Genomic DNA, 27,263 nt, shown 5'->3' with positions numbered 1-27,263 from the left:
CATAAGCCATTTGTCACACCATAGAGATAATTGATCAAGATCTTTTTGCATATTTAGTGAATCAGATAAATTTGTTATTTTGTTGTAAATTGCGCAGTCATCTACAAAAAGCTTAACTGATGAAAGAACAATACTGTCAGGAAGATCATTTATATATACAAGAAACAGCAAAGGGCCCAGTACAGACCCCTGTGGTACACCGGACGTAACAAAAGAAAGAGCAGAAGAATAATTGTTAGCAGTTACATATTGAGTACGGTTTGAAAGAAAGTCTTTAATCCAGTTAAATACGCTAGTCTCGATATTAAGTTTAATAAGCTTGAAAAGGAGTAAGTCATGAGGTACTGAGTCAAATGCCTTTGCGAAATCGAGAAAAATGCAGTCTATGTCGAAACCGAGGTCAGTAGCTATAAACATATCATTAGTAAACGTTAGTAGTTGGGTCTCACACGAAAGCATTTTCCTAAATCCATGTTGAGAATTATTTAAAAAAGAGTTGTTCTCCAAAAATTCAATTAGCTGCGAATGTATGATGTGTTCTATCATTTTGCATGGTATGCTAGTCAGTGAGATCGAACGATAGTTATCTGCTGAATGAGCATTACCCGTTTTGAAGATAGGGACCACCTTCCCCACCTTCCAGTCGCTGGGTAATGTGGAACACCGTAACGATTGTTCAAAAAGTTTTGAGAGTATGATTGCTGAGTACACTGTGGTTATTTTTAGGAGCTTTGAGTTGAGTTGGTCAGCACCAGCGGAAGAGGAGATCTTGAGATTGTCAATGAGCTTGGTAATGCCAACCCAATCTATAACAATGGGGTCCATAGGGGGAAAGTTTTGGTCAGGTAAACGGGGTAATAATGCAGGAGCAGCTGTATTGAAGACGGAAACAAATGCGTTGTTTAAGACTGTGCAAGACTGGCTAAGAGGAAGGATAGTGTAATCGCTATCAGATAACTGTATGAGACGTTGAACCACTGACAATGCTCCAAAATTTGCGAGGGTTTGTTCGAAATACCGATGGCAGGGTGTTGCTAAGAAAAGAATCTTTTGCGCACTGAATCGCACCAGTATATTCCTTCTGAACTCGCTGATGTGCTGCCCATTGATCAGTATTGTTAGTTCGCTTTGCGCGACGGAACATTCTTTTCATTTTATTTGATAGGCGCTTTAACGAAGAGTTGAACCATGGTGACCGGGAATTTACGATGATTTTCTTTTTCGGAATATATCGTTCAACGAGATGTAGAATCTTTTCTTTATAGATGGTCCAGTTTTCTTCTATGGAATGTTTGCCGAAGTTGCTGACATAGCCTTCTGTAAATAATTCTAACTCAGCTATTATTGAACTTGTATCAGCTCTGTTATAGTCCCGTATTATTTTGTATTTTTTTCGCATTTCTGTGTCGTGTTTTTAAGGTAAAGTGAATCAATGAATGGTCACTTACTCCTGGGAGGTAAGTTAAGTCAGAAACTAACTCTGGCATTGTAGTAAATAGTAGGTCAAGAATACTGGAAGATGTTGCGATTGTACGAGTCGGCTCATGAACGAGTTGAGTAAGGTTAAAGTCAAAGATTAAGGAATTGCATACATGAGACATCTTTTACGGTAGTGGAATCATTGTTCCATAGTATTGTGGGAAAGTTGAAGTCGCCTAAAATAAACAGAAGCGAGTTGGGAAACCTAATTACAAGGCTATTAAGGACCTCATAAAGATCGTTACAAAAAGAAGATGAGGCAGCTGGAGTACGGTACAATGCACAGAAAATAAATTGACGATTTGCAATAGATACACAAACAAGTTCCAAAGACGATACGACCGCAGCAGCTGAGGATGCGAACATGTCACTAACAGCAATAAGTACACCGCCCCCAGATCGGACGTCACGGTCCCAGCGGTATATATTGTAATTCTTTTCACATTGGAATGTTCCGGAATCCTTTATCTTAGCAGAGAGCCAGGTCTCAGTTATAACAATCATATCAGCAGTGCATGAATCTATGGCTGACGATAACGCGACACGTTTGTTAAGAATGCTCCGCGCATTTGTAAAGAGCAGCGATACATCGTTTCCGTCTTTCTTAACGGTTCTCAGCTATGATGAACTTGAAGTTGCGCCCCCATTGCCCCGCGCATGCGTCTTAGCAACAGGTTCCATTTCGCGCATTGAGTCAGTAACAGCGCAGTAAGCATACATTTTATTATTCATGATGAGTTTGTTATATCACAGTGAACCTGACTGACCCTACGACTTACTAAATTCAATTAACTTCTTACGCGATTGACGGGTTGATCTGCAAAAATCTTCACCGACAGTTATGCCGGAGATTTTAATTTTACTTCTTTGGGAGAAGATCGTGTCCTTGAGCTCCGCTGAAGAGAATTTGGCAATAATAGGGCGAGGTTTGCTGTCATTAAAACTGCCTAGTCTGTGTGCTCTAGAAATATCGCCATCGGATAATTGCAAGTTAAGCTGTCTTGAGAGCAAATCACGCACAGTGCTTTCTGACTGAGCCCATGTTTCAGCTGAATTGTCAGGGATGCTATAAAACAAAAGACTGTTACGTCTGGAACGGTCTTCCAAGTCGTCCAGACAGGATTGTATTAAAACGTTCTGTCTCTGGGCTACCTCTGATACAATGCTCGCGATTTCAGTTTCAGATCTATTGCATTCAATATTTTCAACGATTGCCTCATGAGCAGTCAACCTATTCGTCACGTCGCAAACTTTGTGTGCCAGCGCTTCTTGGTTATCTTTCAGTTCATGGAAGGCATCCATAAATTCCTTATGGCGTGTGTCAACCTTTTCAGAGAGGGCTGCAATGGCAACTAGCACATCACTATGGGTAGGTCCGGATTGATGACGCCCTTGAATGCCTCCACGGTGCTCGCTATTTCTATTCTGTTGACCTTCGCTCCGGCTACTGGCAGATTGCCGTGGACTATCTCGACCGCGAGAAGACTGCTTTTGTAACACCCGACGGTCTTTATCAATTCAAAGTGATGCCGTTCGGTCTGTGTAACGCTCCTGCCACTTTTGAACGCATGATGGACTCCCTTCTTCACGGTTTCAAATGGTCCATGTGCCTGTGCTACACGGACGACGTTATAGTATTCTCCCAAATGTTCGCTACGCACCTCGAGCGCCTCTCAGCAGTCCTGGACGTTTTTCATCGAGCCGGTCTGCAACTCAACGCATCGAAGTGCCAATTAAGCCGTCGCCAGATTACCGTCCTTCGACATCTCGTTGACGCGAACGGAGTGCAACCGGACCCAGGCAGGATCCATGCTGTTACGCACTTCCCTGTTCCGAAGTGTGTCAAAGATGTACGCAGCTTCAACGACCTTTGTTCGTACTTCCGCCGTTCCGTGAAAAATTTCGCGGCTATAGCACGACCACTAACCGAGCTTTTGAAAAAATAATAATATTTGGGGTTTTACGTGCCAAAACCACTTTCTGATTATGAGGCACGCCGTAGTGGAGGACTCCGGAAATTTTGACCACCTGGGGTTCTTTAACGTGCACCTAAATCTAAGCACACGGGTGTTTTCGCATTTCGCCCCCATCGAAATGCGGCCGCCGTGGCCGGGATTCGATCCCGCGACCTCGTGCTCAGCAGCCCAACACCATAGCCACTGAGCAACCACGGCGGGTAGCTTTTGAAAAAAAAAAAAAGACACCCCTTTCCAGTGGGACGATAACGAGGCCTCTGCATTCTCGCATCTAATCGACCTTCTTACAACGCCTCCCGTCCTGGCCCATTTGGATCCGTCTGCGCTTACCGAAGCCAAAACTGATACCAGCGGTCACGGAATAGGCGCAGTGCTGGCACAACGCCAGCGCGCCCATATGACCGTGTTATTGCTTACGCCAGCAGGCGCAACTCCGAAACTATTGGCCAAGTGCGGCGTATTTCCTGGTAAATATACTTGCATATATCTTATCGTCTGCTTCTTCCTACGTAACTACATCATTACAGGTGTTATCAGAATTGAGCAATTTATTTGCCCTGGCCCATTAGCCTGCCACATTTGACTTTTTACTAGGTGGGCAATTATTCAGCATGGACCTACTTGAATACACCTTTTTGTGTGCAGTGGCTTCTCAACTGCGAGTCAACGTAGATGCTCAGAATTACCTGAGGCTATAGATGCACTGATGTATTTGCTACCTCTGCAAATCACTTTGCGCTTTCTTGCACAACCAGCATGTCAACACTTCCAAAACAGCGGGCAATGTTATCGTTTAATCACATCATGAAGTACTTTCCATTTTGTATGACGTATCATCCAAGAAGATGAGTCACTGGTGTGAGGTATTGCAGAACCCAATCATGGGTCACATGAAAATATATCATCAAAAGTGATTGATCCAGCCGCAGAAGTGTTGCTTTGCGATACTACTTTATCACCAGTTCTCTTTGTATGCTACCTGCTTACCCTGCACTATGTCATATTTAAGTTTTAAAAAGGCAACAGCTAGACAGTGCAAAATGCCAAATAGCTTTTTGTTTAACAATATAAAATGCTATATATATACTTAACTTTTTACCTTATGATCATTTACCTGAAGAATGGATAACTGTTTTAAACTGATATTTTGCAGGAAGGTTCTCAGACTTGCTTGACAAGTTGATAAGGGTCTTTTTAGCCGCAAAACACCATACAGTCGCTGACTGATTTTCCGGACTCCAAAAATTCGGACTGCTTCGCGGCACCGCCATTCTCGCCATAGATCATAATGTATAACAACTGCCGAAAGTTCGGACACCTTGCAACCTCTCGTCTGATTTTTCGGACAATCCTTGAGTCAACTCGATCGAGAGCACCATGCACCGACTCTGACCGGTGCACGGTTCGACCGATTTGATTCGACATGCTGAACGCCATTTTTGTTTTGAACGGAGCCTCCTTGCTGCCCCACGAAGTGGCGCTACTGCAAATCCCTGCTCATCATCATCGTTTCTGCCTGGTTCGATATTCGATAGAGTGGCTCTACAGCAGTTCCGGTTACAGCTTAGTAAGCCACGTCAAGACGATCCAGTAGCTGTTCCGTTTCTTCGCGCACGACGCTGCGAGTAGGACACGCAGGCCACGTTTTTCGTTTATGCGACTGGTGTTGGCATGTTGGTGTTTGCTTTGTGTGCAGTGTCTGACTCTGAATGACGCACCATGTGCTACGCTGCCGTCGTATGCGGAGCGTGTACTGTACGAGCAGTGACTGTGCTTTCAGTGACCACGGAGGAAGGAAACTAAGGAGAGGCCCTGACGTCACTCTTTGTGAAGCAAAAGTGAAGCCGGAAGTTGGCGTTGCTCATGGCGATGCTCCGCCTTTTGGGCCACCCTCCTCTCTTGTTTACATCTTTCGCGAAACCACGGGACGACCGCACGCCAAGTTTCATCCTAGACGCCAGCGCTCGTTTCTCCCCTGGCGGAACGATTTCATCTCCAACGGGTGTAGGTTTCCGCCGCCGCTTCCCTAGGCGGGAGCGCCCGCGTTCAGTTCGCGCTGCGCGCGCAACATCTCTTCTTTGCGACGGCACCTCTTCGGATGACCGGAAATTATTGTGTTGTTAATTGTCACGACCGCAATGTAAACACGAAAGGGTTGATGCCACCAGTGATATATTCTGCCAATTCACAAGAAAATGGCACGAAAAAAAGCAGACGACAGACATGGATCACTGCGGTGCGCCGAGCGAAGTAAGCAACTGGCAAACGAAGCGTTCGACGAGCGCTTGTCCTGTCTTGTTTCTCGTGCTTTGTTTGTGTGTGCGCTGCCCAAGAATGGAAACCACTTCTGTTGTATGCGCTAGCAGTGGCTGAAGTTCACGCGTGCCGAGAAATTGAATATGTGCACGATGCATTGAACATGACCGGAGTTCATTCCCGCTTCACCACTGCACCGATCGATTGAGTTATTGGACGATAGACGCCCGTGTCTTGGTCGCGCCGGCATTGCAGAAGCAGGAATGATTACTAATACTTTCAACTTCCATCTCTTGACCACTGTTAAAAAATGGCCAAGCTTCTACATTGCTGCCTCTATTCCATATTGTAGGGGACGTACTAGGTAAAGTTGTGTGCGCATATCGTAAATGTGCTATGCAGCGATATATTTTGTTTATTTCCGCACAGTGTCGATGGAAGTCCGTTGTCTCCATCAGTGACAGCACGGATTTGTAGCAAACATATTGTGAGAATCTGCAAAAATGACTTTAGCTCGTATGTGCCGTATGTATGTGCCGCATCGTATGTGCTGACGATTTTTCCGGCGGTACATACGATGTCGTTTCCAATTACCTGCTCAGCGTCACTTATATGGTTAAGCAGACGCAGCCCTTTCGCCGCATTGCAGACATAAAAATAATCGTCAAGTGTACCGATCTTCTTAAAGGCAAATAGAAGTGTATACAGTCTGTTTCACACTTAGGGGAAAACTCGGAACGTATTGCATCGCGATGCGGCAAGCAGTGGAGTCGTGCGGCGGCGGCAGCTCAAGCAGGCGCCGACGCTCGAGGGGCGGTGTCGTGATCTGCGTCGTCTGCTGCGGCGGCGCGCGCTGTCCGCATTGTCGGGAAGCGTGCTACTGTCAGAGGCAGTGCACCGATTTCATCGGTACTGCGGGAACTCAGCTGATATTCTTTACTAAACATTGTGCGTCGCCAAACTCTGAGCCTTCGTTGGCGATAATGGAGTTCCACAAACTTATTTTGACACCATGCTTCGTTTGTTCTTTCGAAAGGCCGGGAGACTGAGCGCGTGCACGTATATTTCTTCACTAGCTGTGTGTGCTACCGTAATAAACAGCGACAAGATGCACCAAGATGTGCGCGCAACGTGCTCAGCCTTTGTTTGACACGAAAAGAAAACAAATCACTCAACAATGATAACTATGGGGGTCGAACACGATGAAACAAACGGATACGATTAAAGGAATGTTTTAGGTTAAGACAATGAGCTGGAAGTGATTTTTCTCGACAATCATTCACTACACCAGACAGACCCTGCTACCGGCGGGGAATTGGACACGTCACGCTCGGGACTTCAGTTAGTATCTCTCGTTAGTATCTCTCGTATCTCTCTAGTAGCGCTGTCATCGCCGCCCGAGCGGCAGCGATGACAGCGCTCATCCTGGAAGGCAGAGAAGTGTAGTAGAATGACTTGATCAGGGATGTGTTCATTCGCAGCACGTCTCAGTCGCTGACGATGGTGGATCGAAGCCTATCCTCGGGCTACTGATAGAGGGGATGGTGCGGCAGCGATACTTTCAACGAGCCCCAGGCATTTTATATGATATTGGCGCCCAGAGATTGAGGCGGCCACTCCAAGAGAGTGACTGCGCGCCCTTCCAGCAGATCTTGCACAACACGAGCAGTGCGGATCGGTGACCTATCGCGTTAGAATATATGGTCGCCTTCCAGAAACTGTCCGTCAAGAATGTATGGAATCAGTATGTCGTCTATGACTGCCCTGCAGCGATGAACTTACCTTCGAGACGTATCAGTGGGCGTTTCACAACGCTTAGTAAAGAATACCGGCTCATTTCACGCAGTAATGATGAGATCGGCGCTCTGTAACTGACACTAGAACGTTTCCCGACAATGCGACCAGTGCGCGCCGCCGTAGCAGACGACGCCGTTCAAGATCCCGCCCCTCGAGCACCTGCGCGAGCTGCTGCAGCTGCTGCCGCCGCCTGACTCAAGGTCTCGCCGCATCGCGATGCAATGCGCTCTGAGTTTCCCCCTATGTGAAACAGATTGTACATCACCCTTCGAATGAAATGTCCACGCACACACACGTAGGCACACACCGCGCGCGGCACGAAACGTGCCCAAACACGCGCAGTGCAGGAGGCAATCAAGGCGGTGCGAACGAGAGGTGGGAGAGGGGTACCACCCGCTAATAGAATTTTGCTTCGCATGAGGCGCTCTCAACGCCGGCGCAGCAGCGCCGCTCTCGGTGCCGTTCTTGTCCTCGCAGCGCGCTCGCTCAGCAGCAATACTAAACAATCACCATGTCTCATTGCGTTGCCGTTGCCGAACCCATGTTAAAAGAAGTTCATAATGAACTTCGCAAATTGGGCCGTGAGGTCGAATCGGCTGCTTTTACCGGCTTTTATGAAAATAAACATGCCTTAAATATAAGGCCAACCAACTGAACTGTTCTCATTAACCGCAGGTACCGGCCGCTACCCAGCTCTTGCGTGTTTATTTAAAAAAAGGTCCCCTTTATCGCTGCCTTCTACTTGCTTTTCTCTGCTTGGGCTTCCTGGGGCTCTCATACGGTCTTACGAGCTAGACGTGAGGCGATGCGAAAAAAGATGTACGCATTCTTACTGCACTGCAAGAACGCACTGGAGACACGTACGACACACCAACCCATCTGCGATCCATTTGGAGTTTATGAGCACAAACACATTCTCGCTTGAAGAATCGTCGTGCTTTGTTGAACAAACTTCGGGTGGCCGCGTATCACTTCGACAGCGCGCCGGCGAGGAGGCAGAATGTCATTTCTGACTCCACGTTTAGGTTCATTGACTGCGGCTTGAGGTGCCTTATTCGCACGGCAAGTGAAGCGCCACGGAACCAAAGTTTTGCGATAGCCGGCGCACAATGCAGAACAGTACGCGCGTGGAACTGGCCTACCTGCGACCATATGGGGGCGAAATGCGAAAACACCCGTGTGCTTAGATTTAGGTGCACGTTAAAGAACCCCAGGTGGTCAAAATTTCCGGAGTCCTCCACTACGGCGTGCCTCATAATCAGAAAGTGGTTTTGGCACGTAAAACCCCAAATATTATTATTATTATTACCTGCGACCATGGAACAGCCGTTTGCTGTGTTCGCAGGTACGCTCTGTGGAGCGTTCCTCACTCTTGCGGCGCATCCGCTGACCTTCCCTGCGCTTCGCGCGCGCACAGATAGGGTACGCCTGCGGTAGGGAGGATTATTTCCCTAATAAGTCAAAGCAGCGGCTTCTTTCCCATCTTCCCGGATGAAGAGTCGACTGGCCGGCGCACGGTGCCGAACAATACGCGCGTGGACCCGGCCTACGTGGGAGCATGGAATAGCCAGCCGTTCGACGTGTTCGCAGGTGTACGTTCTGTGGAGCCTTGCATATTCTTGCAGCGCATCCGCTAACCTTCACTTCCCTGCGCTTCTCGCACGCACAGATGAGATAAGCTTGCGGTAGGGAGGATTCGTTCCTTAAGTCAAAGCAGCCGTCCCGGATGAAGAGTCGACTGGCCACGACTGCTTTTTCTGCGTTTCTTTCCCAGAGAACGATGCGCGAAAGGAACCGTTTTTTCAGTTTTCGTTCCGCGCACGAGTTGTGCGGACGCTTGCCTAGGTATCCGCTCATCCAATGCCTAGTTGTGTGCCAGGATGCAAGTCGCGCACGCCGAAAAGTGGACCGCCCATATCTTTTCACGTGTAAGTAAATTTCCTTATGTGGTTGGTGTTTTATCAGAAGAAAAACTAGAATTTATGATACACGCATTCACATAGCGATAATAATTCTGTAGTTATCGTATAACAGTAGAATATTTTATTCGCGCAGTGTAAGTTATCATCTAATACATATGCGCGTGATTCTTCATTATCAGGTTTCCCGGTGACACCGTTCGTGCCGCAAATGCAACATGCGCTGTCAAAAGCAGGAATCACTGACCTGCAAGGCATCGACTGTACAGATTCTGAAACGCATCGGTTTCAGTCTGCGATGGCACGCTAGCATGATTCCGCTGAAGTGGAGGCAAAATTTCCCGCGGATATTCCTTCGTCCGTTGTCAGTGCCGTGGCGCGGTACATTGCGTACAGTGTTACATATGCGCGTTCATTTCACGAGCTTTAGTTCCTCCTGTCCCACATGGCCACAGCAACATCCGGCAGAGCACGGTGCAGGTAACACAGCGCAACAAGACACGGTGACTAACGCAAACCATCCCACACAGCGCCTTTGCCACGGTACGAAACCTACCAGAGCAACACGTGTGAGCGCTCAAAACCATAACAACGCCGCCATTGTGGCCCAAAAGGCGTGGCCATACAGCAAAAAAAAAAATAAAATAGCAAAAAAAAAAGAGAACCTACTACGTCATTTTCGCCACACTTTTCTCCTAGCGCGCGGAGGGGGTAGGGCCTCTCCTTAGTTTCCTTCCTCCGCGATAGTGACCGTACGACCCTCTCCGAGATTCAGGCTTATCTGATTGCGTGCAAACGGAACAGCGTGCAACGACGCATTCACGATTTCTTCAAGCCTACTGCCGAGCCCGAATAAGTGCGTGGAAATAAAGGATTTCTTCTTTTTTTTTCTTAATCTGCTTTTTCGGACACCTGTTTATTCGGAAATTTGCGCAGTCCCCGTGAGGTCCGAACTAAAAACGGTCGGCGACTGTATTGACTCTGTATGCCTCTACTATGCAATTTAATAACTATATGCAAGGAAATATAGTATGTACTAATTTTTAACATCACATACATACCTTAAGATACCCTTAATTTAAGAGAAAGGAGTGCTTAAATGTATTTTTAATGTGAGTCAAACTTCTTACTTAGCAAATATTGCTAATTGAAGTTCCAATTTTAACGTTCCCATTTCCTCCCTCACCTTCTTTCCCTCTTCTGTGCAGGTATTGCTTGCCTACGTCTACAAGAACCTTCGTGTGTGGCCTGTGACAGCAAGGTTTTGTGGGCAGCCAGTGCTCTCCTACGAAGGCTGGCCTGCTCTGGCAGCGGCGGCAATCATCTTAATGATTTATCCATGATCACCTTTGCTGCTATTTGTCACTCTTGCTAATTACACTTTCTGCATCTTTTCTAACTTATTCGGTAATAAAGTATGACTATATGACATGGTGTCAAGTAGATGTCTTGCTGCATTATCGCTTGCAATCATATTTTATGCAGGAAGAACTCATCGTACAGTGCATGAAAAAAAAAACTAACATCATATTATGATTTATCTTTCAGTTCTGGTAACATGCAACGTGCAAGGAATTCACTAATAGATGGTATGCCGAAGAACTGGGCATTACTTCTGCATGATGCTGTGCAAGCAAGTGGCGCTACCTTACAAGGGGCACCCACAAAGTTACAATTTACTTTTAAATGAAGCATGGACATCAGAAAAAATATATTTATATTGCCAGTTAGAGTGGTTCGCAGAGCGTTTTTCCATATGTGAATTATTTATTTACAATACTGCCAGTCTCTACTGAGACCATAGCAGGTGGGCACTATATAAACGTACATATACAAAGAACACTGATCATGTTAAGGATCAATACATGTATAACGTCAGTTTTGCACTTTCCACATAAACAATTTGCACTACATAATGTATACACCAAACACAAGTACATGCTAATTTTCAAAACAGAATAAAATGGCAATTTAGACATTCTATGCTGCATACCCACTGTAATGCCTTGGCCGCTGTGGGTTCCTTCATAAATAAATAAATACATGACTACATACACAGGGCACAAGTACATGGTGGTTTGCATAATAATAGCACTAGCAATTTTAACCTGCTAGGAAATTTTTTTCAATTTTTAATTGAAACTGACAGTGACTGTGTTGAGTGGTGAGAGGCGTTAACATATTCCATTCACGGATGGCAACCGGAAAAAAGGAATATTTAACACATCATTAATACATTTAAATTCTACTAAGGTGTTTGTGTGTTTGTGCCTGGTAGGTCGTGTTTGTGAATAAATATAATTTGAAATGTCAATTTTGAAATAATTATGCAGGAGTTGATAAAGAAATTTCAAACGTGGCTGTTTCGCTCGTGCTTCGAGCATAAGGAGCCCAGAAATTTCTAGATGGTTAGAGGGAGAGTCTTCCCGTCTAAATTTGTTATGGATAAATCGAATGGCTTTCCTTTGTACTGTTTCTGTTTTCTTTATGTTAGTCTGGGTATGAGGAAACCATGCAGTGTTTCTGTATTCGAAGATGGCCCAACAAATGTTTTGTATGCTAGGGGTTTTGTTGACAAGGGTGCAAGTTGAAGTGATCTGCGAAGGAAAAATAACTTTTGCATAGCAGATGAAGTAATATGGTGAATATGCTCGTCCGACCTTAGGTCTGACATTATTGTTAAGCCTAGATATTTATATTTTTGTACTTTACTCAAAGCTGTACCATTTATGGTGTAGCAAGTCTGAAGGTTCTTTTTTCCTCGTTATAGTCATACATGCTGATTTTTTTACATTGATTATCATCTGCCAGTCAGCCCCATTCTGTAATACTACTAAGGAATTCGTTAGGGAGTAGTGATCTTGATCATTTTTAATTTCTCTATAAATGATACAGTCACCTGCGAATAACTTTATTTTACAGTCTATGTTAGTGGTTATATCATTAATATACACGAGAAATAACAAGGGCCCAAGCAAGGAGGCCCGGGGCACTCCTGACGCAACTGGTACTATATCTGATGTTGTATGTTTGAAAATAACAAACTGACACCTATTAAACAAAGACCCACGAACCCAAGCAACAATTTCTCTGTCTCCGATAATGCTTTTTAGTTTATTTATTAGTTTGGTGTGACAAACACAATCAAACGCTTTAGAAAAATCAAGTAGGATTATGTCTGTTTGGCCATGATTGTCAATACTTAGCGCGAGATCGTGTATGACTTCTGTTAATTGAGTTATGGTCGATAAACCCCTGCGAAAACCACGCTGGTTAGGGGACAGGATGCCTTCGTTTAAAAAAAAAATGTTAAATGTTTTAGAATTATATGTTCAAGAGTTTGCATGCCGTGCTCGTAACGATATGGGTCTGAAATTTGATTCAACGGATTTATCTCCTGACTTGTAGATTGGAATAATTTTAGCTGTTTTCCAATCTTTGGGTAGTTTTTATCTTGATAGGGATTTACGGAAAATAAGGCCGAGGTATCTGCTGCACCACTGTGCGTACCTTTTAAGAAATTGGTTGGGTATATTGTCTGGACCACATGCTTTTTTAGTGTCTAGGGCAAGAAGAAGGTTAGGACACCAGCGTCTGTGATAATGAGTGGGTCGATAGTGGAAACAGTCCATGGAACGAAGTCCGGCATGACGCCATTATCGTTTGTGAAGGCTGAACGAAAGAAGTGGTTATATCTGTGGGCTTTATCCGCTTTTTCGCTTGACGAGAGCTGAGTTGTGCGATTTTTTGGCGAAAGTGGTCCCAGAATCTATGTGGGTTGTTCTTTATAAAGCTGGGGAGTACAGTGTTGAAGCAGTAGTGTTTCGCTTCTTTGGGTTTCTGTTTGAAATTTTTTGCTGCAAGCGCTAGCCTAGGGATCTTAGATGGGGTGTTGCCTGTTGCATTGCTAGCTTTGCATAACCTTTTGAGTTGGCGTTTTGCATGTGTTACTTGCCGAGTAATCCATGGGTTAATTTTCAATGTTTTTTCGATTTAACAGGAATAAAATGTGTTACGCAGTGGGACACTATGTCTTTAAAACGCATCCTGACAACATTTACATCAGTCAAAGGATCCGAGGCCAATGCCGAAAACTCTTGGAATTCGTAAGCTAAATAGGTTTGTATGTGGGCAGCGTCTGCTTTGTGGAAATTGATTATAGCTTGATTATATTTTGTATTCTAGAGGTTAGATACACATCGGGATATTGTGATCGGATATTCCTTCTATTACTTCTACCTTCACTTGTTCCAAGAGAAAGTTACTACTTAGCAAGATCAGGTCAAGTATACTCCGAGATTCGTTTTGCACCTTTGTGGGGCATTCCACAATTTGGCGAAAGTTAAAATTTGACATCATATTAGGAAGGGCTTCTGAAGCCTTTGTTTAGTACTGCATGGTAGACCAGTTAAAATCACCCATAAGAATAACACAATTTCGAGCATGTTGCTGCAAATATTCTTGTATGGCAATTATACATTCGTGTCCTCATACGGGGCTTCGATATAGGCAGCCAACCATTATACTTGTGCCTTTAGTGTTAATCTTACAAAACATTGCCTCAGCATCAGCTACCTCTGGAAGAATGACCAGTGGGATTGATTTCTTTATTGCTAACGCCACGCCTCCACCACGTGATTGCCTATCTTTCTGAACCAGTACGTAGTTTGGGGGAGTGACTTCATGACTAGAGACAGACGATGATAACCATGTTTCGGTGACTGCCACTATATCTGGTTCACGATCGAGCAATAAGTTTTCAAATGGCTGCTCCTTATTTAAAATACTTCGAGCGTTTACGTTTTAACGTTTTTTTTCTTGCGCTGGTATTGGCGTGTTGCCGGGCGGTTAACTTCGTTTTTTTTTCCTTTTTTCCACGTTCGCATTCTTTTTTTGCTCCATTTTGTTGTGCTTCTTTATTTCTACCCTGTCATTCTTTTCGTCATCCCAGATGAAAACACTGTTGCTAATGAATAGTTTGTTGTACGCTAACGACACCTTGTCTTTATTTTCGCGGTTTGGCTTAGCACTGTCCCAGAGTTTCTTCCGGTTTCTCTAACTTTTCGTGAAAAATCTTCCCATATCCAGAGATCTCATTTCTTTAGTTTAAAGCAGTTTTTTAGTATGACACTTTTATATAACTCTTGCGTCTAGTAATTTAAACATCACTGGCCTCGTCTTCCTTGTATGTGCTCAATGGCCACAGGTTCGAGTTCAAGGATTTTTGCGATTATTTCCTCACTTACGGCCTCTTCTAGCACCTGGCTTGTTTCTTCTTTAGGTTTGACAATTAAGTTTGACCTCCTGCTATGGTTTTCTAGGTCGTCTATTTTTTCTTCAAGACTCTGAATTACCTTATTCATAGAAGCCATTTCTGTATGACATGTGGTGACTTCAGCTTCAAGTTTCGTAATGACATCAAGCTTGCCATCTATATCTGCTAGTAACTTTTCTTTGATATCTTTGATGTCAGAAGCAATTTCAGTAAGCTGTTTGGCAATTTTCTCGAGGTCAGGGCCAGGGTTGCTTTCAATATCTCCACCCATCAACAACTTTATTTCTTAACAATTCACTGCAGCACAGCGTTCTGTTTCGTATACCGGTGTCAAGCTATTGTGCCCCCTGTAGCTGAAACCAGGATGTGATTTTTGCCTGAACTCAAGCATCACTGACAAGATGTTTCCCTGCTAGAAACAATTTCAATTTAGTGGAGACCCAGCAGGGCGAAGATTTGTCAAGAATATGTGTTTCATGCAGGGATGTTCTTGTTTAGGTCAAGGGGTGAACATTGGCATGATATCAGCATACAATACAGATCTTGTTTTATTTGCAAAATAATTCTGACAGGCAGCATTCAATTGATTGGTGCAAGTAAGAAGCACTAATTGACCAATGAGGCTGTAATACGCTATTGCCATGGTTTCATCTGGAAAAACTACCTGTGCATCACTCTATCCGACAATATAAACTTTTTTCTTCTGATGTCCATGCTTTAAAATAAATTGTAAATGTGGGCAAACCACGTGTTACTGTAGCAGCTGCCACAAGAATTTGGGGGAATGTCTAATAAAAGTCTTCAGTTCTTGTCAAACTATCCATTAGCCAACTTTTAGCGTAACGTTAGCAGGGCTTACTGAAGTACTTCTAGACGTCCACGGCTACAAAATGTCTTGATCAAGACAACTAGTAGACTTTTGAATTAGCCGTTCAAGACATCTTTTAGACATCAAATAGCTGCTTGCGTGTTTCGTGGGAGCGGACTCGCATGCGAGAGCGCCGGTTTTAAGCGGAGAGATAATCAAAATGGTAGGGTGGTGGCTTTGATTAATGCCGTTTCGGACCTGCGATCAAGGAAAAAGATCCGAAAATCAGACGGCAAAGGGTTTTTGGGTCCGAGATTTCAGACGTTCATATACATTTACTCATGGGGTGCGTGGTGGTGCCGCGAAACCACCTGAATTATCGGGCATGTCCGATAATTCGGATGGTACTGACGTACCGTACCGTAGCTTTGACGTATGATGTACCGGCGCTGGGGTTTCGGCGCGAAATTCAAATACCGATACTTGGACCTTCATTTTCTTATCTAATAATCAAACTATATTTTTTGAAATGACTGCCTGCAGGGTTCTCAAACAATGCTTCATTAGTCTAAACTGATTTATTGTTTCGCTTTAGTGTCCCTTTAATGTGAACACATGGATTTCGAATTCTGCTGCCATCAGAATGTGGCCGCTGTGGAAGGTAATATGGTGGGTAAACAGGCTGCCTAAACATTTAGATAAATCACATTTGCCTAAGGATGTGTGATCTGTCAGTTCGAGTGCTTCAAACAATATTAATGCCATGGGTCTGACGGAATCCCGTCTGCTCGGGATGGTAGATGACGAAAATTATAAGGCATCGACCAAAAAAAAAAAAAAGAGGGAAGATGGAATTACGTTTCGGCTCCCCTACGAGAGTCTTGTTGACAATGGGGCAGAACAATTTTGCATCAATCTTTAAGTATGGCGCATGAGCGGACCCAAGAATCTTGCATAGATGGAGGAAGTCTCCGTCATTGCGATTAGGCGTATGTGCTGTTGTCTCGATGGTCAATGATTCCAGACAGAGCCAAGACTTTCTCACACGTGCCTCTGCTGAGATTATGTTGTGTGCGGCAGATATCGAGTGCTCAGCAAGTGCATCTTGATCTGTGTGCCAGTTTGTGACGTTTCTTTGGTGATCGCGTAACTTTCGTTCATAGTCACCTGACTGGCCGATATATACAGATGGGCAGTCGGCGCAAGGAATCGAACATACCACACCAGGAATTTTTTCTTTCTTGAGTTTGTCCTTGACTAGGACTAGCAGAGTCTGTTTCTATGATAGAAATTGACTCCCAGGAAATGATGGTATCCTTCGACGTAGTGTCCCCCTCTTAATGAACCTCCCAATTGAACTGGCCATGGAAGTCAGTGCCGTTGCCCTTGAGGCCGACCCAACGCTAGCCGCAAGAACTCCGATCGCATGCACCATCTATCCTGTCTTGGTTTCTGCCTATGAAACACCTATTTTACTAATGAAAATGTCCCATTCAAGCAGACTCGCGGAGCGGCTATGGGGGCCTCTATTTTCGTTACGGTCGCCAACCTGGCAATGGAATTAATCGAAAACCGCGCACTTACGCCATTCACACCGGCTCCCAGAGTTTTTTTCCTCGGATACGTGGACTTTGTATTGCAAAAAAAAAAAATAACAATGCAGGACTTCACAATTCGCTTGGATAGCTTGGAGCCTGCCATGCAGTTCACCGTTGAAGAGGAAACTGACGGCCACCTCCCCTTTCTAGATGTACTAGCTTCCCAACAAGCCTCAAGTCTATGAAGTTCAACGTTCACCGAAAACCCATACATACAGGCTGTTACCTTCACTTCAATTCGGTGCATCCTGACTGCCAAAAACGTTCGGTTGTTTCATCACTCTTTCGTCGAAAAAAACTGTTCCACGCGGGAAGGTGGCTGAACCTGAGCACGTACGCCGTGATCTGTACAGCTATGGCTATCCTCATCACAAAACTGAATCTGTGAAATGCCAACTTGACCGTCCAAAGTTGCAACGAACACCACGTGCCGGGAAGCGAGCAGCCATTCCGTATGTGCCAGGCATCACTGAAACCCTGGCGCGTGTCTGGTTTGTATCACATACAGACCGCGCATGTGCCAGCTAGGAAACTGAAGAATCAGCTAGTCCAAGTCAAGGACAAACTCAAGAAAGAAAAATTTTCTGCTGTGGTGTACTCGATTCTTTGCGCCGACTGCCCATCTTTGTCAGGTGTCGGGCGACAAGTGATCGCCAAAGAGACGTCAAAAACCGGCACGCAGGTCAAAATGCACTTACTGAGCACTCGATATCTGCCACACACAAGATAAACTGGGCAGAGGCATGTGTGATTACACAAGAGAAGGATAGAAAGTCGCAGCTCGATCTCGAATCACTGATCATCCAGACAACAGCATATGCTTAATCGCAATGTCGGAGACTTGCCTTCAATCTATGCAAGATGCCTGGGTCCGCTCACGCGCCGTGCTTAAAGAGCGGCGCAAAATTGTTCCGCCTCATTGTGAACAAGGCTCCTGTGGGGGAGCCGAAACGCAATTGTTTCCTTTATTTTGGTCGTTGCCTTCTAATTTTCATCAAATTAATGCCACATGGCTCAATACTTTCCCTCAAAGCTGCATGTCTAGCAATTTGCAAGGTTGGCCTTGCTTTGAACTTTTGTCGAATACCTTCATAACTAAAACTGCTTTTTTTTTCCTGTAATGAAGATAGCACAAATTTGTTTGTACTCCCCCTTCCCCCCCCCCCCCCTTACTTGCAGCCATGCTCACAGACCAGCGGGTGTAATCTCAAGCCACCGCAACTATAAAAGAAATAGGAAAATGTGCAATGTCGTCGTTTTGTTATGCATGAGAGAGCAGCTGCATTGGAGAAAAAAAAAAAAAAAAGGAGTGGCTACTGTTTACTCAGCTGCAAGTGTGTGGTCTCCAACAGGCTTGGTTACTTCTTGCTTTTGACATAGTTAAAGGTGTTGCATTTTAGATTGAGGTTTACCTTAGCTGCAGACTCTCATTCATTCAATTTATGATTCCTTCTCAAGGCCTGTTTTGGTCTTAGAGTGCTATTCTTTTCGATGAGGCATTGAGGACTGAAAATCAGCAAGCAACCTAAACCTAATCTGTACTCTTTTTGGGTCACAGGTAATGTTCAGTTGCAACAAACATGGTCAAATAGAGGCTAAATTTTCTCGTAATTGCTGGATTGCAAGATGCTTTGAATCGAGTCAACATAGCCGTTTCATGAAAAACTGGTAGTGCATGTGTTCACCCATATTTCTTTATTTTCTCCTCAAGTATGTCGCTTAACTGAATAACTATAAAGGGTGCATGTTTTTTGTTCCACAACAAAATTTTCACAAAATTGCCCGTAGCAGATAGTGTACTTGTCTTTGATCTGGGTTGCTTGAAGTGGTGGACGTTTCTTGCCAATAAATCTAAATGCACAATGAACTGATTAGCATAAATACTAACTAATTACTTTATGGCACATAGTATTGCAATTTGCAAATTGTTGCTATCAAGTCTGTAAGGCATATCTACTAGGAGAAAATAGTAAGAATGGCACTAGTTTTGAGATATGCACTATCAAACTTCAGATAAAAATGCACTGTTCCACTTTCTTTAGAAAATGTTTTGTGCACAAAAGTAACAGGATGCTGATTTATTCTGGTACAAACCTGAAAATCAATTCTCAGGGGAAAGGCCTTGTGACCTTACTGGCTATAATTAGGAAATCGCACCATGTGCAGTGATTTAATTAATGAAAAGTGTGATCAGTGAAGCTTTCTTCATTAGTTGTTTATGCATTTAGAGTTTGCATGTAAGTACAGTCCATTGCTTTCAGTAATCCAGCACAAGAACTACAATTACACTAGCTGCCAGAGAAATTCAAAAAATTTTGTTTGGTAAAAAAAAATACACTTGGCATTTTTTTGCACATAAGAGATTGTTTTGTACACAAGAGAATGTTCAGTGACATGCTGGCCTACATTTTATTGTTCCAAGCTTTCGTTGTTCGATATTAATTTCCAACAGCGCCTGATAATGTACTCTGGCGTTGCTTCTTATTTGTTTTTTGTTTTTTACTCTTTTCTTCCCTTCTCTTAGGGGCCTGTTAAGGGACTGTTTGCAAAATTCATTCACTCAGGCAGCCCAAGACAAGTTGCAATAAAGTTGTGCAAGCTTTAAAAACTTAGGTTGCTCCACTCATTTGCAGGTGAATGCCACCACATGTGCCTAGAACAAGCATAACTAATAACATTCATTTTACGTCCCGAACCTTGGATATAACCTCCACCCCGCATCCAGATAACAACCCAAAACAACCCTGTGACACATCTCTGTGACCTCTGTGACACATCTTTCGGCATTTCACATAGGAAGTTTTTTGGATTAGCGTAGGACATTTTAGGAACATCCTTAGGATATCCTCAACATTCTCACAGGGACATCGATCAAACATCCTTGAGATCAAGTCTGGCTTATCATCTGGATTTATTGTCACCGCGACCTTGCGAATGAAAGCGCTGAGCTCAAAGGGGAATGGGAAGTGGGTACGGCATAGGTCAGCAAACTCACTTATGAGTTACTGACCTACGGACGTGAGGGTGGCTGAGTAGAATTCTGGTGGGCCGGAGTTCGAGTGAGCCTTAAGCAAAAAATAAATGTTCTGATTATTTTCTGGCTACATGGTGAATTGCAAAAAACAGCATTGCTAAAATCGTTGCGATGGCAGCAACATCAAAGCTTCATCCAAGCATACTCCAAACGACTGCATGTATCGAGAGAAGGACCCATCGCGGAACTGAGCTACCGCTGCGTTATTGGCAGCACAAAACTTGCACGTTTACGTTGAACTTCCCCATTCCGTAACACAGACGCATGTGCATGCACATACGGGCTTTACATAGGCACCTGTAGCTCCAGTCCTTCGCAGTGGCGGCAACGCTCAGTTTAGACGTACGGCCACCGCCTTCACTGCCCAGTGCTTCTGGTCTTGCTCCTACAAGTGTCCACATTTCGTGCCTCCGCGGCACGACGGAGGGAATTTGGAAGGGAAATGTGTGAAGCCTTGTAGGCGAGCACCAAGCATTGTGAGCAATGCAAGCACATAGCTTTCGCTTTCACTGCTGGCGCCACAGGGTCTGGCGATTCCTGACCCCTCCGAGTCGGGCGTCGCCAGACCTGGCGGCTCTGGCAACATCGCCAGAAGTGAGCATGTTCAATGCTGAGTGCAGAGTTTAGTCGGTTCAGTTGTGTCAGTGCGTGCTCCACCTTCTTTCTATGTAATGTGTGCATACTGCTTAAACTGAGCGTTTGCGCTGTTGCCTTGTTCAAATGCGTTCAGCGTAACTGAGAGGAAATGTCGATGTCACTGCCTGTAGTGTCCATATAATCGCTATCGCAATACACAATTGTGGGTGTATGGACGAAAAAACATGATTATACGGCATGCGAAAGCGTGGTGCTCCAAAATAATTTAGACCACTCAGGGTTCTTTCACGTGCACATCAATCTGAGTATGCTGGTGATTGCCGCGTATTTCTGTGGGCGGGTCATACTACGTATTGCTTCACGCCATACCACGACGGCAAAATGCAATAAAGGCAAGTGCCGATACCAGCTGGTGAAACTGCTTTGAAACTGGCTCACAACATGATAAAAATATCTATGTAACCAGCAAATTTCAAAGCATAATGCTTTCCTAGCATATGACGAGCTTTTGCAGACATTCCATTTCAACCTACTCACTTGAATGTAGCGGGTGTATGTCTGCAGAAAAATAAAAGCATTTCAGAAAATAGGCTCCACCATGCACTTCGACCCTCGTACACCTTGAGCTGTCATTTACAAATGAGTAAGAAATCATAAAGCATCGCAAACACTTTTTTCCCACCTCATCCAAGCCGCAGCAACACCAGAGCACCCGAAAGCCTTCCCGATGCCTTGGTGGAGAGTGCCACGGCGCGGAGGAGGAGCCAGCCACGCCCAACTCCGGAATTATGTTGTCTTCGTGCAATTGGGACAGCCAGAGAAAAACCAACCGACGTGCGCGAATCTTGGAGGCCATGCTCATACTAAGCAAGTGAGGTGCTTCCGGCAGACAGCGACTCCTAAGCCCTTGCCGCCAATACAGCGCAACACCTTCGCTTCAAGCTCTACAATGCAACCAGCTGCACTGAAATTTCTTTTAAGTGCTTCTGCTTGTGGTCTGCCATACGAAGAATGCGCAAGACACGCCGAAGTATACGGATTTGGCCAGCCGTGCTGTGTTTGTCTTTGCATAAAGTCGCACTGCTCGCCTCAAGGACTCTCACAGCAAACCATCTCAGGAGTGTCTAAGGAATTTTTTTCTACAAGCCTTGCACTATTCAAGCAGGTGCCCCAGATAACACACCCATATATATCAATGCCATTGAGATGCAAGTATCTGTCTAACTCGTCACCTGTTCTCACACTGTCGCTCTTGAAATTCATTGTTCACTGCCACTCTCCACCGGGCTAATGGTTATCCCTTGTTGACAGGCTGAGCCGCTTTCAAACTCATCATTCGAATGTCAAACTGTCCGTCTCAACTGAGTGCAAAACTCAAATTAAGAAATTGCAGGTCCTAACAACCTGGGAACTATGCTGACCAGTTTCCCTCTGTAGTGAAGAGAAAAAAAAAAGGAGGGGTGGACACGGATGGCCACTGGTGCTATTTGGCCAGAGAGCCGAGGGTCATCGAACATGCCAGTAGAGTGCACCACTGCTGTGCTGTGGCCTGTCTGCCCTTGCTTTGCCATAGGCAAAAAGGCGCAATTCAAATAAAATTCTATAAGGATGGCAATTATTATACTCCACAATTTTGTAAAGTTTAACCGAGCCTATTACGGGCCCAACCCAAGCCTGAAGCTCCTCAGCCCGACTTGGAAAACTTGCTTACCTGACCAGAGTTCATCCTGTGGACTCGGGCTGTGCCCGGGTTTTCGGGTAAGCCCGAGCCAGTGCAGTGCTCTAAAAAGGACTTTCGCCCCATGTGAAGCATTGATGTGAACTGCACAAGGACCACCTTCAAGAGGCTGTGTAAGCACCAAATGGTACTAAGTGTGGCTACGCAAACCAAGAAACTCTAAATGGCAGATTTGCCTAAGAAAACAACTGCACTATAGTAGAATCCATAGTAGTTGTATCCATTATTGAGCCATTTCAACATCACAGCCTCACATGTGTAGGTCCTCGTCCAGTCACCTACACAATGGCTAACAGTGACAAGATATTACCAGGCGGCAACTGTTTCCTCTTCCAGGGAACAATTAAGCCAATACTGGTATTTGTCTCAGTGATAAATAGATGTGCACCCAAGTTGTACAAGAACAACAGTTTCATTTCATTGCAGACTTGTGAATTACAATTGTTTACACATATACAAAGGTGTCATTATAATAACGTCCCTTTCTTTATACACAGCAACTTCAACTGGGCTCGTCATGTGACAACTCTTGAGACAGTTCCATAAACATGCACTGTGAACAAGATGGCCCAAAGATTCCCAAAGGTCTTGGCAGCACAGGAGAGAGAAGAGAGAAAACAAAAAGAAAGAAAAACATTAGGAAATGCAACAAACAGGAGAGCACAGGTGCCTCTTCACAAAAGCACATACACTGGTGGGTGGAAGAGCCTAGCAGAAGCGGCAAGTCGGCATAAGCTAGCCATGACATGCCAGCTGTAGGAGACAGAAGCAAAAACTGAAAGCAAAAACAACTTTTACATTAAGCTGTCTCTATCGTGGCTAGCTGAGGTCATGTTTGAAAGCAGACCAATGCAGGTAATGAAGTGCGCCTTTCCAGACTAGGAAAATTGCATAATGCAGGCCCACCCCAGGATTGAAGTGAATCAGCCTTTAACTTTTGAGCAGCAACAGACCAGGCCTGGCTTTCAAACATGTAAAACTTGATTGGGACTTTCCCTATCAACTGGGCTGATAACAGCAAAGACATGCCACAGCTGAATAAAAGGCTATGGCTCAACCACCACTACCTCTCTACAACAGCTGTAGCAAATCTTCCATGCAAAACCGCCAAATTTTTTTTTACGAGTTTTCAATACGAAAATAATGAGCAATGATTAATTGTAGAGGTTTTAAAACTACGCGGCAAATATATCATTAAAAAAAAAGCAGTCTGGAACTGCTACCAATGGCATATGCCACCAGAAGATGAATAATAGTTGAGGCAAGGAGTCATGTTGGTATGGTAAAAATGCAGTCCGCAAAATGCCAAAACTGGTATGGCAGTCCTGTTTTAAATTCAGCTACGAAGTGGGAAGGATGCTATCATACAGGCCACGCCATCAGCAAGAAAGGGCTGATGCGACTGAATGTTGCAGTATCACGGTTGTCAATAAGGAAAGTGAGCGTGTTACAGTGCCTCCACCAAGGCAAAAAGTGAAGTATTCTATCGAAGCAAGACTGCTTACGAGATCATGCATCAGCAGGAGTGCTGGCAATAACAAAAATATGACAGAGCAAGACAGCACATTTGTAACTCGTGTCATTGCACAGAAAAACTATTGTCATTAAATATGACGAGGGACCAGAAATACCAAACTGGCAACGACAGAGGAAAGAAATCACACAGTATGGACCACGCTCATGTACAGCTTCTGCTGCTGGCAGTGAATGACGAGAAAAAATATCAAACAGGCCTTAAACACGGAACAACACATGCCTGAGATGACGAGAAATGTCACAAGAATAATTTGAAGCCACACAGAGCCAACCAAGAAAGGCATGCAGGACTTGGAAAATGAGAAGTGATAGCATTATCTGGTAGACACACCAGAAAAGGAAGTCAGTGACCTACAGAACGGACTGACTCGGTGCAAGGCGGCCCTGCCAATGCTGGTTCAGGTGACATGAAGCTGCATTTAAGTGTTGCATGGCATCACAAGGGATGATAAAAACGTGCCTAAATAAGTCTATGACATATGAACGCGCAGACGGCAAAGGCCATTCCCAAGTTTGCTCGTTGGTTCTTTAGCAAGTCCTGCTGTACAAAGCTATGTTTATTGGCAAAGCATGCAGTGACCTTTACTGTACAAATTGCATAACCACTAGCAATACCCCCATGTTTACAACCCTCTCAACTGCTGTAGAAAACTCGGCAGTTTAACATGGCAGGAGCTTGTTTTCACATGAATTTTGAGTTTAAACCAGCGTTGCAGCCACATTGGCTATGCAAACTAAATTTTTCACAGTATTAAGAACAGAGGGCTTCATACTAACAGCACTCACTGTATGTGATGGGCATCACTCATTTTAGTTATATTTTTTTCCTGCTCTGCACAAGTAATTATAAAATAAGGTTAATTAGCTTTTTAAGTTCACTTATCTAACTAATCATCAAACTTCATGATGCAGACGTTGAAAAATCAGCAATAACAGGGTTTAAGCAATCGAGATCATATGCAGTCTTTTTCCCAAACGAAAAACAGAAAGACCACAATACATATTCATAAAAATACCATGCGACGTGTCCACATGCTTTGGTTTGCAATGGTCTCAAATGTAAACCTCGTCGAATATGGGCCTAGCTTATGACACTTGGAATGAGCAGCCATGCTCTTTCCCAGATGCATCAGCAGTCTTCATCATGCATCCTTGGTCATCAAATGTGAAGCCCTTGCTTCGAGCATATGCAAGATGCACAGCATACTAGACAATGATGCTCACATTTCAGAGCGCTGTTTTCACTGAAATGAACATTTTTATTACACTTTACAAATAAGCTACATTAATTAAAACAGCTAATTAAAGAAAATAATTATCTGCACACAAAAAATACCCGACTAGCATGAACAACGGCCATAAACATACAGTGGGCACCGTTTACCTAAGGTCCTCGGTTATTCTTTCATTTTTGGTGACATTTAGTTGGGACAGCCAGCATGTGAAAACAAAGCTGAACATCAAACAATGCAATAAAAATGGCAAATCGGCATGTGTGAAAGCCCAGAGCGGAACATACCTACAGAGAGCGATGTGACAAGATGAAGTAGCAAAGCTTTGCATGTAGACTCCCAAGGAATGTCCACTGAAGCTGGCTGGAGAAGCAGGAACTACAACCAGCAGTGTTGCCTGCCAAGTGGCAGGCAACACTGCACAGGCTGCAGGAGGTATGCTGGTGCCCGTTTCGCAGAGCGGTTGTTTCCGATTTGCAACGCTTTCCAATCTATTTTGCATATTGCAACAACTTGTGGATGTTAGGTTATGTCCAATCACACATTTGTACACCTTTGTGCTTCAAGCAAGCAATGGGCTATGCTTCAGTCACGGGCGCGAGCTGCGGCCGCTGGTCACAGAAACATCACTCCACTAGCAGCTTCACGCCTGCGACACCTTCCAAGCAATAAAGCCATGTTTTGCAACATTAAAGTGTCGTAGTCAATGTTAGATCAAATGACAATGCACACCCATATGTGTGTGTGTCTCTGTGTGTGTGTGTGTGTGTGTGTGTGTGTGTGTGTGTGTGTGTGTGTGTGTGTGTGTGTGTGTGTGTGTGTGTGTGTGTGTGTGTGTGTGTGTGTGTGTGTGTGTGTGTGTGTGTGTGTGTGTGTGTGTGTGTGTGTGTGTGTGTGTGTGTGTGTGTGTGTGTGTGTGTGTGTGTGTGTGTGTGCGTGCGTGTGTGTGTGGCACACTATTTTCGGTCACAAAATGCAAGCAACTAGGGAAGTATCCGGAGCGTCACCTGCTCGGTACGAAATGGTGTTTGGTTTTGGCCAAGCCTCCTCAACTCTGTTGTTATGTGCTGCTGCAGTGCCACAACAAGTTCTGTGGGAGAAGGAGGAGTAAATTCTAATGAAGAGAAAGGTGGAGAGGCCGGCCTGGAGAGCATGTGTGTGGGACAAGGATTAACACACAAATTGGGTAACGACTCTTGCAAGTTCAACGCCAATTCAGCTCGATACAAGATTACCTACAGTGTGCTTTGCTTGCAAAACACAGCAGGGTTGAAAAGACTAGGACATCTTCAGCTCGAAAAATGCACAGCCATGCCCACAAACGTAGTTCACACTCGCAAAGCAATCAATTTGGGAGCACACTAAGGTATATAAGGTGACCTGTTTCCATAAATATCTATGGCAAGCTAACAACCAGTGAACAGCTGAACTGACCAAAAGCTAAGCCACACTAAGAGAAGGAAGATGGGGCCACAAGTCACACTAACATGAAATGCTACACAACAAACACTTAATATATACACATTAGAGACCCACAGTGAGTTAGCGCTAGAAAAAAATTTCTGAAGCCGCAGTGGTGCAGCAAGACACAAAGCACAGACCTTGGAAAACCTCATGGCAATGCAGGCAGATCATTTTGCTCCTCTCTGATGTCAACCAATAATACATGGTGTTCAGGAGGGATACCTTTACAAGGACCAATTCGCATTTAAAGAAATGAAATGAATGAAGGAACGAAATTGCTTTTGTTGCTGCAAAATTGAATCCAATGCGGTTGCCCATTACTGCCTATCAAAAGCCATTACGCAACTTCAGGCCGCTAAGCCTGCGGCCACAGCGTACTCCTGCACAAGCAACGTGTGGTTTAACACATAATGGAACCGTACACACAAAGCTCTACACTCGCTCCACCTGGCACACGTCACTGGCCTCCAGCAGTCGTAAAGCACATTTCAAAAAGCAACACAGCTACCACCAACTTTTGCCAAGATGTGAGCTTAAAAAACTCTCTACCAATG

The 27,263-nt window shown here is 44.6% G+C and overlaps 1 long non-coding RNA gene across 1 annotated transcript; it reads left to right on the top strand.

The window, feature by feature from the left end:
* Positions 1–22,582: 22,582 nt before the first annotated feature.
* Positions 22,583–26,531, top strand: LOC142584597 (uncharacterized). Its single transcript, XR_012828821.1, has 2 exons — positions 22,583–25,637; positions 25,671–26,531. It is a non-coding gene; the product is annotated as an uncharacterized LOC142584597 (long non-coding RNA).
* The last annotated feature ends 732 nt before the right edge of the window (positions 26,532–27,263 follow it).

The sequence above is a fragment of the Dermacentor variabilis genome, chromosome 6 (assembly GCF_050947875.1).
Source record: "Dermacentor variabilis isolate Ectoservices chromosome 6, ASM5094787v1, whole genome shotgun sequence".
NCBI lineage: Eukaryota > Metazoa > Arthropoda > Arachnida > Ixodida > Ixodidae > Dermacentor > Dermacentor variabilis.
Note: the sequence above shows the minus strand (reverse complement) of the source record. Positions and strands in the feature narration are given on the sequence as shown.